Source organism: Calliopsis andreniformis, unplaced genomic scaffold (genome assembly GCF_051401765.1).
Source record: "Calliopsis andreniformis isolate RMS-2024a unplaced genomic scaffold, iyCalAndr_principal scaffold0240, whole genome shotgun sequence".
Classification (NCBI taxonomy): domain Eukaryota; kingdom Metazoa; phylum Arthropoda; class Insecta; order Hymenoptera; family Andrenidae; genus Calliopsis; species Calliopsis andreniformis.
Genome location: NW_027480649.1, coordinates 570324 through 580625, shown reverse-complemented (window position 1 = coordinate 580625; position 10302 = coordinate 570324).

Genomic DNA, 10302 nt, shown 5'->3' with positions numbered 1-10302 from the left:
ATTGAGTATTGAGGATTGAGTATTGAGGATTGAGAGTTGAGGATTGAGTATTGAAGGTAGAGGATTGAGGTTTGGGGACTAAGGATTGAGGATTGGGTATTGAGGATTGAAGAATGAGGATTGAGGATTGAGGATTGAAGGTTGAGGATTGGGTATTGAGGATTGAAGAATGAGGATTGCGGATTGAGGATTGAGGATTGAGGATTGAAGATTGCGCATTGAGGATTGAAGATTGACGATTGAGGATTGAGGATTGAGGATCGAGGATTGAGAATTGAGGATTGAGGATTGAAGATTGAGTATTGAGGATTGAAGATTGAGGATTGAGGACTGAGGATTGACGATGAGGGCTGAGGGTTGAGGATTGAAGTTTGAGGACTGAGGACAGAGGATTGAAGATTGAGGTTTGAGGCTTGAGAATTGAGGATTGAGGATTGAGGATTGAAGATTGAGTATTGGGTATTGAGGATTGAAGAATGAGGATTGAAGATTGAGGATTGAGGATTGAGAATTGAGGATTGAGGATCGAGATTTGAAGATTGAGGACTGGGGACTGAGTGTTGAGGGTTGAGTGATGAGAATTGATGTTTGTGGATAGAGATTTGAAGATTGCAGGTTGAGTATTGAGTAATGAAAACTGTGAATTGATGATATTCTATTGAGGATTGGGGATTGACAACTGATTGTTGAGGACTGTGGGCTGAAGATTGAGGATTCAGGATTGAGGATTCAGGATTGAGGTTTGATGTCTGAGGATTGAGGATTGAGGATTGAGGATTGAGGATTGCGGATTGAAGATTGAGGATTGGGTATTGCGGATTGAACATTGAGGGTTGAGGTATGAGGATTGAGGATTGAGGATTGAGGATTGAAGATTGAATGTTGATGATTGAAGATTGAGGACTGAGGATTGAAGGTTGTGGATTGAGGACGAGTACTGAGGGTTGAGTGTTGATGTTTGAGGTCTGAGGATTGAGCATTGAGGATTGAGAATTGAGGATTGAGGATTCAGGATTGAAGATTGAGGATTGGGTATTGAGGATTGAAGAATGAGTATTGAGGATTGAGGACTGAGTGTTGAGGGTTGTGTGATGAGAACTGATGTTTGTGGATAGAGGTTTGAAGATTGCAGATTGAGTATTGAGTATCAAAAACAGTGATTTGAGGATATTCTATTGAGGATTGAGTATTGACAACTGATTGTTGAGGATTTAGGGCCGGAGATTGAGGATTCAGGATTGAGGATTCAGAATTGAGGTTTGAGAACTCAGGATTGAGGATTGAAGATTGAGTATTGAGGATTGAAGATTGAGGATTGAGGATTGAAGATTGAGGATTGAGGATTGAAGATTGAGGATTGGGTATAGAGGATTGAAGAATGAGGATTGAGCAATGAGGATTGAGGATTGAGGATTGAGTATTGAAGATTGAGTATTGAGGATTGAATGCTGACGATTGAGGATTGAGGATTGAGGATTGAGGATTGAGGATTGGGGATTGAGGATTGAGGATTGAGTAATTGAGGATTGAGGATTGGGTATCGCGGATTCAACATTGAGGATTGAGGATTGAGGATTGAGTATTGAGGGTTGAGGACTGAAGATTGTATATTGATGATTGAAGATTGAGGATTGAGGATTGAGGGTTGTGGATTGAGGACGAGGACTGAGGGTTGAGTATTGACGATTGAGGTTTGAGGACTGGGGATTGAGGATTGAGGATTGAGGATTGAGCACTGAGGATTGAAGATTGAGGATTGCGTATTGAGGATTGAACATTGAGGATTGAGGTATGAGGATTGAGGATTGAGGATTGAGGATTGAAGATAGAATATTGATGATTGAAGATTGAGGATTGAGGATTGAGGGTTGTGGATTGAGGACTGAGGATTGAGGATTGAAGATTGAGGATTGGGGATTGAGGATTGAATATTGATGATTGAGGATTGATGGTTGTGGATTGAGGACGAGGACTGAGGGTTGAGTATTGATGTTTGAAGTATGAGGATTGTGGATTCAGGACTGATAATTGAGCATTGAGGATTGAGGATTGAAGATTGAGGATTCGGTATTGAGGATTGAAGAATGAGTATTGAGGATTGAGGATTGAGGATTGAGGATTGCAGATTGAGGATTGAAGATTGAGCGTTGAGGATTGAGAATTGAGGATTGAAGATTGAGCTTTGAGGGTTGAGGATGAGGGCTGAGGGTTGAGGATTGAGGTTTGAGGTCTGAGGACTGAGGATTGATGATTGAGAATTGAGGATTGAGGATTGAGGATTGAGGATTGAGGATTGGGCATTGAGGATTGAAGAATGAGGATTGAGGATTGAGAATGGAGGATTGAGGATTTAGGATTGAAGATTGAGTATTGAGGATTGAAGACTGACGATTGAGGATTGAGGATTGAGGATTGAGGATTGAGGATTCAGAATTGAGGATTGAGGATTGAAGATTGAGGCTTGAGAATTGAGGATTGAGGACTGAGGATTGAAGATTGAGTATTGGGTATTGAGGATTGAAGAATGAGGATTGAAGATTGAGGATTGAGGATTGAGAATTGAGGATTGAGGATCGAGATTTGAAGATTGAGGACTGGGGACTGAGTGTTGAGGGTTGAGTGATGAGAATTGATGTTTGTGGATAGAGATTTGAAGATTGCAGGTTGAGTATTGAGTATTGAAAACTGTGAATTGATGATATTCTATTGAGGATTGGGGATGACAACTGATTGTTGAGGACTGTGGGCTGAAGATTGAGGATTCAGGATTGAGGATTCAGGATTGAGGTTAGATGTCCGAGGATTGAGGTTTGAGGATTGAGTATTGAGGATTGAGGATTGAGGATTGAGGATTGGGTATTGAGGATTGGAGAATGAGGATTGATGTTTGAGGATTGAAGATTGAGGATTGAAGATAGAGTATTTAGGATTGAGGATTGATGGTTGAGGATTGAGGGTTGAAGATTGAAGAATGAGGATTGGGGCTTGAGGATTGAGGATTGAGGATTGAAGATTGAGTATTGAGGATTGAAGATTGACGATTGAGGATTGAGGATTGAGGATTGAGAATTGATGATTGAGGACTGAGGATTGAGGGTTGAGGTTTGAAGATTGAGGATTGGGGACTGTGTATTGAGGGTTGAGTGATGAGAATTGATGTTTGTGGATAGAGATCTGAAGATTGCAGGTTGAGTATTGAGTATTGAAAACTGTGAATTGAGGATATTCTATTGAGGATTGAGGATTGACAACTGATCGCTGAGGGCTCAGGCTGAAGGTTGAGGATTCAGGTTTGAGGATTCACGATTGAGGTTTGAGGACTGAGGATTGAGGATTGAGGATTGAGGCTTGAGGACCGAGGATTGAAGATTGAGGATTGGGTATTGAGGATTGAACATTGAGGATTGAGGTATGAGGATTGAGGATTGAGGTTTGAGGATTGAAGATAGAATACTGATGATTGAAGATTGAGGATTGAGGATTGAGGATTGAGGATTGAGGATGAGGGCTGAGGGTTGAGGATTGAGGTTTGAGGACTGAGGACTGAGGATTGAGGATTGAGAATTGAGAATTGAGGATTGAGGATTGAAGATTGAGGATTGGGTATTGAGGATTGAAGAATGAGGATTGAGGATTGAGGATTGAGGATTGAGGATTGAGGACTGAACATTGTATATTGATGATTGAAGATTGAGGATTGAGGATTGAGGGTTGTGGATTGAGGACGAGGACTGAGGGTTGACTATTGATGTTTGAGATATGAGGATCGAGGATTGAGGATTGAGAATTGGGGATTAAGGATTGATGATTGAAGATTGAAGATTGGGTATTGAGGATTGAAGAATGAGGATTGAAGATTGAGGATTGAGGATTGAGGAATGAAGATTGAGGGTTGAGGATTGAGGATTGAGGATTGAACTTTGAGTATTGAGGATTGAAGATTGAGTATTGAGGATTGAGTATTGAGGATTGAGGATTGAAGATTGGGGGTTGGGCACTGAGTGTTGAGGGTTGAGTGATGAGAATTGATGTTTGTGGATAGAGATTTGAAGATTGCAGATTGAGCATTGCGTATTGAAAACTCTGAACTGAGGATATTCTATTGAGGATTGAGGATTGACAATTGATTTTTGAGGACTGAGGGTCGAAGATTGAGGATTCAGGATTGAGGATTCAGGATTGAGGTTTGAGGACTGAGGATTGAGGATTGAGGATTGAGGATTGAGGATTGGGGATTGAAGATTGAGGATTGGGTATTGAGTATTGAACATTGAGGATTGAGGGATGAGGATTGAGGATTGAGGATTGAGGATTGAAGATTGAATATTGATGACTGAAGTCTGAGTATTGAGGATTGAGGGTTGTGGATTGAGGACGAGGACTGGGGGTTGAGTATTGACGTTTGAAGTATGAGGATTCAGGATTCAGGATTGAGAATTGAGGATTGAGGATTGAGTATTGAAGATTGAGGATTCGGTATTGAGGATTGAAGAATGAGGATTGAGGATTGAGGATAGAGGATTGAGGATTGCAGATAGAGTATTGAGGATTGAGGATTGAGGATTGAGGATTGGGGATTGAGGATTGAGGATTGAGGATTGAGGATTGAGGATTGAGGATTAAGAATTGGGGATTGAGGATTGAAGATTGATTATTGGGGATTGAAGGTTGAGGATTGAGGATTGAGGACTGAGGATTGACGATGAGGGCTGAGGGTTGAGGATTGATGTTTGAGGACTATGGACTGAGGATTGAGGATTGAGAATTGGGGATTGAGGGTTGAGGATTGAAGACTGAGTATTGGCTATTGAAGATTGAAGAATGAGGATTGCAGATTGAGGATTGAGGATTGAGAATTGAGGATTGAGGATTGAGGATTGGGTATTGAGTATTGAAGAATGAGGATTGAGGATTGAGGATTGAGGATTGAGGATTGGAGATTGAGTATTGAGGATTGAAGATTTTCGATTGAGGATTGAGGATTGAGGACTGAGGACTGAACATTGAGGACTGAGTGTTGAGGGTTGAGTGATGAGAATTGATGTTTGTGGATAGAGGTTTGAAGATTGCAGATTGAGAATTGAGCATTGAAAACTGTGAATTGAGGATATTCTATTGAGGATTGAGGATTGACAACTGATTGTTGAGGACTGAGGGCCGAAGATTGAGGATTCAGGATTGAGGATTCAGAATTGAGGTTTGAGGACTGAGGATTGAGGATTCAAGATTGAGCATTGAGGATTGAAGATTGAGGATTGAGGATTGTGTATTGAGGATTCAGGATGAGGGCTGAGGGTTGAGGATTGAGGTTTGAGGACTGAGGACTGAGGATTGAGGATTGAGAATTGAGGAGTGAGGAATGAGGATTGAAGATTGAGGATTGGGTATTGAGGATTGAAGAATGAGGATTGAGGATTGAGGATTGAGGATTGAGGATTGAGGAATGAAGATTGAGTATTGAGGATTGAGTATTGATGATTGAGTGTTGAGAATTGAGGATTGAAGATAGATGATTGAGGTTTGGGGACTAAGGATTGAGGATTGAGGATTGAGGATTGCGGATTGAGGATTGAGGATTGAGGATTGAGGATTGAGGATTGAACATTGAGGATTGGGTATCGCGGATTGAACATTGAGGATTGAGGATTGAGGATCGAGGATTGAGGATTGAGGACTGAAGATTGTATATTGATGATTGAAGGTTGAGGATTGAGGATTGAGCGTTGTGGATTGAGGACGAGGGCTGAGGGTTGAGTATTGATGTTTGAGGTCTGAGGATCGATGATTGAGGATTGAGGATTGAGGACTGAAGATTGAGTATTGAGGATTGAAGGTTGACGATTGAGGATTGAGGATTGAGGATTGAGGATTGATGTTTGAGGATTGAGGATTGAGGGTTGAGGATTGAAGATTGAGTATTGAGGATTGAAGGTTGAGGATTGAGGATTGAGGATTGAGGATTGAAGTTTGAATATTGAGGATTGGTGACTGAGTATTGAGGGTTGATTGATGAGAATTGATGTTTGTGGATAGAGGTTTGAAGATTGCAGATTGAGTATTGAGCATTGAAAACTGTGAATTGAGGATATTCTATTGAGGATTGAGGATTGACAACTGATTGTTGAGGACTGAGGGCCGAAGATTGAGGATTCAGGATTGAGGATTCAGAATTGAGGTTTGAGGACTGAGGATTGAGGATTCAAGATTGAGCATTGAGGATTGAAGATTGAGGATTGAGGATTGTGTATTGAGGATTCAGGATGAGGGCTGAGGGTTGAGGATTGAGGTTTGAGGACTGAGGACTGAGGATTGAGGATTGAGAATTGAGGAGTGAGGATTGAGGATTGAAGATTGAGGATTGGGTATTGAGGATTGAAGAATGAGGATTGAGGATTGAGGATTGAGGATTGAGGAATGAAGATTGAGTATTGAGGATTGAGTATTGATGATTGAGTGTTGAGAATTGAGGATTGAAGATAGATGATTGAGGTTTGGGGACTAAGGATTGAGGATTGAGGATTGAGGATTGCGGATTGAGGATTGAGGATTGAGGATTGAGGATTGAGGATTGAACATTGAGGATTGGGTATCGCGGATTGAACATTGAGGATTGAGGATTGAGGATCGAGGATTGAGGATTGAGGACTGAAGATTGTATATTGATGATTGAAGGTTGAGGATTGAGGATTGAGCGTTGTGGATTGAGGACGAGGGCTGAGGGTTGAGTATCGATGTTTGAGGTCTGAGGATCGATGATTGAGGATTGAGGATTGAAGATTGGGGATTGGGTATCGCGGATTGAACATTGAGGATTGAGGATTGAGGATCGAGGATTGAGGATTGAGGACTGAAGATTGTATATTGATGATTGAAGATTGAGTATTGAGGATTGAAGGTTGTGGATTGAGGATTGAGGATTGAGGATTGAGGATTGAAGATTGAGGATTGAGGATTGAGGATTGAGGGTTGAGGGTTGAGGATTGATGATTGAGGATTGGGTATTGCGGATTGAACATTGAGGTTTGAGGATTGAGGATTGAGGATTGAGGATTGAGGATTGAAGATTGAATATTGATGATTGAAGATTGAGGATTGAGGATTGACGGTTGTGGATAGAGGACGAGGACTGAGGGTTGAGTATTGATGTTTGAGGTCTGTGGATTGAGGATTGAGGATTGAGAATTGAGGATTGAGGATTGAGGATTGAAGATTGAGGATTGGGTATTGAGGATTGGGGAATGTGGATTGAGGATTGAGGATTGAGGATTGAGGATTGAAGATTGAGTATTGAGGATTGAAGATTGAGGGTTGAGGATTGAGGATTGAAGATTGAGGATTTGGGACTGAGTATTGAAGATTGAGGATCGAGGATTGAGGATTGAGGATTGAGGATTGAGGATTGAGGAACGAGGATTGAAGATTGAGGATTGGGTATTGAGGATTGAAGAATGAGGATTGGGGCTTGAGGATTGAGGGTTGAGGACTGAAGATTGATTATTGAGGATTGAAGATAGACGATTGAGGATTGAGGATTGAGGATTGAGGATAGATGATTGAGGATTGAGGATTGAGGGTTGAGGTTTGAAGATTGAGGATTGGTGACTGAGTATTGAGGGTTGAGTGATGAGAATTGATGTTTGTGTATAGAGATCTGAATATTGCAGATTGAGTATTGAGAATTGAAAGCTGAGAATTGAGGATATTCGATTGAGGATTCAGGATTGACAACTGATTGTTGAGGTCTCAGGGTTGAAGGTTGAGGATACAGGATTGAGGATTCAGGATTGAGGACTCAGGATTGAGGTCTGAGGACTGAGGATTGGGGATTGAGGATTGAGGATTAAAGATTGAGGATTGAAGATTGAGGATTGGGTATTGAGGAATGAACATTGAGGATTGAGGGATGATGATTGAGGATTGAGGATTGACGATTGATTAATGAATATTGATGATTGAAGATTGAGGATTGAGGACTGAGGGTTCTGGATTGAGGACGAGGACTGAGGGTTCTGGATTGAGGACGAGGACTGAGGGTTGAGTATTGATGTTTGAAGTATGAGGATTGAGGATTCAGGATTGAGAATTGAGGATTGAGGATTGAGGATTGAAGATTGAGGATTCGGTATTGAGGATTGAAGAATGTGGATGGAGGATTGAGGATTGAGGATTGAGGATTGCAGATTGAGTATTGAGGATTGAAGATTGAGGATTGAGGATTGAGGATTGAGGATTGAGGATGAGGGCTGAGGGTTGAGGATTGAGGTTTGAGGACTGAGGACTGAGGTTTGAGGATTGAGGATTGAGGAGTGAGGATTGAGGATTGAAGATTGAGGATTGGGTATTGAGGATTGAAGAATGAGGATTGAGGATTGAGGATTGAGGATTGAGAATTGAGGAATGAAGATTGAGTATTGAGGATTGAGTATTGAGGATTGAGAGTTGAGGATTGAGTATTGAAGGTAGAGGATTGAGGTTTGGGGACTAAGGATTGAGGATTGGGTATTGAGGATTGAAGAATGAGGATTGAGGATTGAGGATTAAGGATTGAGGATTGAAGATTGAGTATTGAGGATTGAAGATTGAGGGTTGAGGATTGAGGATTGAAGATTGACGATTCGGGACTGAGTATTGAAGATTGAGGATCGAGGATTGAGTATTGAGGATTGAGGATTGAGGAACGGGGATAGAAGATTGAGGATTGGGTATTGAGGATTGAAGAATGAGCATTGGGGCTTGAGGATTGAGGATTGAGGATTGAAGATTGATTATTGAGGATTGAAGATTGACGGTTGAGGATTGAGGATTGAGGATTGAGGATAGATGATTGAGGATTGAGGACTGAGGGTTGAGGTTTGAAGATTGAGGATTGGGGACTGAGTATTGAGGGTTGAGCGATGAGAATTAATGTTTGTGGATACAGGTTTGAAGATTGCAGATTGAGTATTGAGTATTGAAAACTGTGAATTGCGGATATTCTATTGAGGATTGAGGATTGACAACAGATTGTTGAGGACTGAGGGCCGAAGATTGAGGATTCAGGTTTGAGTATTCAGAATTGAGGTTTGAGGACTGTGGATTGAGGATTGAAGATTGAGGATTGGGGATTGTGTATTGAGGATTCAGGATGAGGGCTGAGGGTTGAGGATTGAGGTTTGAGGACTGAGGACTGAGGATTGAGGATCGAGAATTGAGGAGTGAGGATTGAGGATTGAGTATTGAGGGTAGAGGATTGCAGATTTAGTATTGAGGATTGAAGGTTGAGGATTGAGGATTGAGGATTGAGGATTGAGGTTTGAATATTGAGGATTGGTGACTGAGTATTGAGGGTTGATTGATGAGAATTGATGTTTGTGGATAGAGATCTGAAGATTGCAGAATGAGTATTGAGTGTTGAAAACTGTGAATTGAGGATGTTCTATTGAGGATTGGGGATTGACATCTGATTGTTGAGGACTGAGGGCTGAAGGTTGAGGATTCAGGATTGAGGATTCCGGAATGAGGTTTGAGGACTGAGGATTGAGGATTGAAGATTGAGTATTGAGGATTGAAGATTGAGGATTGTGGATTGAGGATTGAGAATTGAGGATTGTAGCTAGAGGATTGAGGTAAGGGGACTGACGATTGAGGACTGAGGATTGAGGATTGAGGGTTGAGGTTTGAAGATTGAGGATTGGGGACTGAGTATTGAGGGTTGAGCGATGAGAATTGATGTTTGTGTATAGAGATCTGAAGATTGCAGATTGAGTATTGAGTATTGAAAACTGTGAATTGAGGATATTCTATTGAGGATTGAGGATTGACAACTGATTGTTGAGGTCTCAGGGCTGAAGGTTGAGGATTCAGGATTGAGGATTCAGGATTGAGGTCTGAGGACTGAGGATTCGGGATTGAGGATTGAGGATTGAGGATAGAGGATTGAAGATTGAGAATTGGGTATTGAGGATTGAACATTGAGGTTTGAGGGATGATGATTGAGGATTGAGGATTGACGATTGATGATTGAATATAGATGATTGAAGATTGAGGATTGAGGATTGAGGGTTGTGGATTGAGGACGATGACTGAGGGTTGAGTATTGATGTTTGAAGTATGAGGATTGAGGATTCAGGGTTGAGAATTGAGGATTGAGGATTGAGGATTGAAGATTGAGGATTCGGTAATGAGGATTGAAGAATGAGGATCGAGGATTGAGGATTGAGGATTGAGGATGGCAGATTGAGTACTGAGGATTGATGATTGAGGATTGAGGATTGAGGATTGAGGATTGAGGATTGAGGGTTGAGGATTCAGCATTGAGGACTG